General features: G+C 41.7%; 1 long non-coding RNA gene across 1 annotated transcript; it reads right to left on the reverse strand.

The window, feature by feature from the left end:
• Positions 1-745: 745 nt before the first annotated feature.
• On the reverse strand, positions 746-1,216 carry LOC146831083 (uncharacterized). Its single transcript, XR_014961232.1, has 3 exons — positions 1,132-1,216; positions 941-1,050; positions 746-836 (listed from the first exon to the last, which is right to left on the reverse strand). It is a non-coding gene; the product is annotated as an uncharacterized LOC146831083 (long non-coding RNA).
• Positions 1,217-4,406: the final 3,190 nt, after the last annotated feature.

Consider the following 4,406-nt stretch of genomic DNA (forward strand, 5'->3'; position numbering starts at 1 on the left):
CTTTAAAAATGAATCTGAAATGTAACTGAAAAGTAATTACAATTGTTTTTACAAACAACTGACTTACCTGTAACCAATCCAATTGCATTCAACTGCATTCAAACTGTATTTATCTGCATATGTTATTACACTTACCTGTACCAGGCCTGGCTTGTTTCTAGGAAATAAAGTTCAACTAAACTGGTCTGAGTTCAGTCTTTGAGTGTGTGACATCATTTCTTGCCTGAGTAAGTACAATAAATCCTTAACACTACCCTCTGATAAAGCCTTATGGCTCGCCCACACTACCACAAATAGAGAGTAAGGTATTATCTACTTTAACAATCTCAAAAAAGAGAGTTTCCCAGGGACCAGAAAGGACTGGGTGTCAGATATTTATCAAAAAAAGATTCCTTTCTGTGTATTACTCTTTTAGTTGGTGACCATGAGGCCTACACATTTAGATCAATAACCTTTGATTTTTGACTGTGACACTGGACAAATATTATTACTCCAGACTAGAATATACTTTTTGTTACTCTCAAAATTTATTTTTCATAGGAAAACACTTATATTCAATAAAATCATATTTTAAAATTGCATTCAATATATACTCTGATTGGGTGCTCTGGTACACTCTTATATATGCTATCTAACAATTCCGTATTACGGTATCTATCTCAGAGTCACACACAGTTCAAATCATGTACTTTCAAAATTGCAAATTAAGTACTACACAAATACATTTCATATGTTTTAAAAAGTCCCACTGTCGACGCGTTTCGGTGCATAGGTTACAATAGTAGCACCTTCCTCAGGACGGACGAGAATTTAAAACCAAAGTTTTGTTCTTCTTTCTAAAAAAGAGAATGCATATAATTAATACCATTTCCCTATGGAGAGTTGATTCTAGTTCTGGGCTATGCTGTTAATGTCACTATTACATGTTGTCTGCCCTTACTTTAAGTGTAGGGGTTGAAGTCCTTCTGTGGGTGTTCAGGACGACTTTATCACCTCTCAACTTTTGTGATTTTAGACCACTTGCATCATAGTCAGTGGAGTCATAGAATTCTACAAAAAGAGCATGGAGTTATTTCACCATACTTTTTGAGCCTATTAGCCTATTCTCATGCTCTTAAGCAAAACACTTACTTTTAAAAAGTCACGTTGACACATGTTCAATGGTGTCTTAAAGCAGGTACGTCTTTCGATATGCACCGCCTGTATTCAGTTGTTTAGCTGTGCCTGTAAGGTACATAGATAATGCTATATACTTCAAATAATGATGTCATGGCACTGGTGTTTATTCTCAACAAATACATCCATATACCTACCAATAGGTTTTTCGCCTAATGTTTAAGTTTAAGTTCAGGCTGTCCTTCCCTGCACCTTTTCAAGTGGTGTCCTGATACCTGTACCGGAATAACATGACGTTCAATTTAAGTGTACAGTTATCCTTAGATCATGGCTTTAGACATCTACCTATCTCCTACTCCTTCTAAATTAGAAAGGGGTTCAGTACATACCAGTTAGAGCCTGCAATATCTTGTGGCAGCCTGAATCTTGACAACGCTGTCTTCTTTTCTTTAAGCGCTGTCACCCACACTGTAGGTTTTCTTGGGGGTGTTTTTACTTTTACTCCCAACCTGTGCTCATATTGGAGGAGGTTTTATTTAGATCCTCGCATAGAAGAATCTTCTTATCGCATTCCCCAGATTTTGCCAAATTTGCTAATTACAAGTATGACCTCTACTCTCATTGTCACGTAATGCAAGCTGATAGACTATGGTCTTCAGAAAAGGAGTACCACAACTTTCCCCCTTTCCTAGGATTTCATTCTTGGAATCCTGCATAGGAGAAAAGATTCTCTCCCTCACTCTACATACATTCGAGTGCCCACTGCTTACTCAGGTCTTCTATCCATCTAGTTTGCACCAAAGCGGTCCTTACCTTTAAAAATCGGCGAGCCTGCTTGTCACAACGTCCTGGCATTTCTCTTCCAAGATTATCGGATGTGCAACGCGAAATGTTGGAAAAGGAGGTAACTAGGGAAGAGGTAGAGGGGGCTGTGCGAGCTAGTAAGGGGGGTAAAGCTGCTGGACCGGATGGCCTACCGGCAGAAGTATATAAGATCTTGGTAGAAGAAATCTCTCCCTTTTTTACAATGCTATTTAATCAAATCATAGTAGGCAGGGCCATACCACCAGCAACTTGGAATGAAGCTTCCATCACTCTTATATTAAAACCTGGCAAACCCCCTGCCGATTGTGGTTCCTACCGCCCTATATCCATATTAAATGCAGACTACAACATTTTTGCCTCTTTGTTGGCAAAAAGGTTGGGTCAAGTCATTCCCGCAATAGTACATCCTAACCAAAAGGGCTTCATTAGAGGCCGTTAGCTCTTCGAGTTAACATATGACCTAATAGGGGCCATAGATATGGCTACCTCGGATGTAGCTCCGTTGGCCATTCTTACGCTCGACGCCACCAAGGCTTTCGACAGGGTCAACTAGTCGTACCTGTCGGGGGCCTTGGCCAAGTTTGGCGTGGGAGGAAATTTTCGAGGGGCTGTACAGTCGCTATATAATAGCCCATCAGCTCGGGTACTTGTTAACGGTGGACTTTCTGAATCATTCCCTATTTCTAGAGTGACCCGCCAGGGCTGTCCCCTTTCCCCACTTTTATTCGATCTCTATATCGAACCTTTGGCTCAAAAAATACGTGAAGAACCCAGCATTATACCCTTCGTATACAGGGAGTGGGAGAAGAAAGTTGCGTTATACGCGGATGACCTCATGATCATGACATCTGATATTGACACGGCGTTTCCGGCAGTTATTAGGCTGGCTGTCAAATTTGGAAATGTTTCTGGCTATGAGGTAAACGCAGCTAAAACAGAAACATTGGTATGGAATGATGCCGGGAGTAGTTTTAGTGATGGCTCAAATAAGAGTCTTCGTTATTTGTGGTTAAACATCATTAAAGATATTAATCTGATCGCGTCTTCCAACTTTGCTAGGATCGCAAAAGAATGCCGTAAACTGATGAGAGCATGGATACACCTTCCCCTCACTGTAATTGGTAGAGTTAATCTTGTGAAAATGTCCATTCTTCCTAAGATTTCCTTTTTGTTTAATACAATTCCTCTTTATTTTGAACCTTCTTTGTTGGCTAAACTTCAGAGTGAGATAAGTTCCTTTATCTGGTGCAACAAAAACCCAAGGATAGCTTGGAAAAAGATAAGGCGTCGAAGAGAGAAGGGGGGCATGGCAGGGCCCGATTTACAGATTTATGCCTGGGCATTTCAGCTTTCCCATTCCTGTATGCTGTTAAAAACACCTTCAGGCGTAGGGATTGGTAATTTGTTTGCTACTTTGTTGAAGGGTGAAGGAGCTGCGCAGTCAGGTTTTCTCTTTAAGTTCGGAGATCCCAAATTTTTTAAAAAGGTGAAGTTGAAGATCTTACAGGGCCTGGCAAGAACTTGGGCAAAAATAAAATCCTGTACTAAACTAGGGTATTATTCCAGTAGGGCACCTTTATGGGATCTTCCAGAGGCGCCAAACTGGCTAAGTGATGCACTTGCAATACCACTCAGGGAATCTGGGATAGCTGTCTGGGGGGATCTTTTTGTGGAAGGTACCTTGCTCCCATGGGAGGACTTAGTTCGTAAAGTTGGGCCCAATCTCTCAAGATTTAAATATGTACAAATAGTAAGTTGGGCCCAAGCAGCAAAAACACGACTCACACGACCTAACAAGCCCGCTCTAGGGGGAGGAAGCTACCTGGAATCTCTTTTAGTCGATCAGCCTCCTGTAAAAAAAGAGGTCTCGCTATGGTACTTTCTAATAATGGATGAAATGGATGGCGACTTTGATCTCCCAGAACAGCTATGGAGTTCCTTGATACCTGACTCCAACGTTGCTGATCTCTGGTTGATGTCCTGTAAACTGTTGTGGGAATTAGTGAAACCAGCTTGGCTACGCAGGAACCATTTGTTTACACTACATAGGGCTTACTATTCCCCACAAAGGCTCTCGAAATTTGCTGCAGGAGGTCCGGTGGCTTGCCCGAGATGTGGACTTATGGAGGCTGCTGACTCACACATGTTTTTTGAGTGTCCTCACTTAACTCCATTTTGGGACGCAATTAGTAGTAAACTCTCAGCCTGGCTGGGACGCCTGATAGTAATAGACCTGAAACTAGTAATCTTCGGAACGGTAGACTCTACACGGTCTATGGCGGGTAACCTATTATTTTATGCAATGCTGGTGGCTCGTAGAGAAATCTGTAAACGCTGGAAAGAACCCACCGCACCATCGCTGTACGAGTGGCACAGTTCCCTACTTCAGATTTCTAAACTAGACATAGCTAGGACCGGCAATTGTGACAGGAGAAACTTTTGGAAGTTGTTGGAGGGGTCTCCCT

This window comes from Triturus cristatus, chromosome 5_1, assembly GCF_964204655.1.
Source record: "Triturus cristatus chromosome 5_1, aTriCri1.1, whole genome shotgun sequence".
Taxonomy (NCBI): domain Eukaryota; kingdom Metazoa; phylum Chordata; class Amphibia; order Caudata; family Salamandridae; genus Triturus; species Triturus cristatus.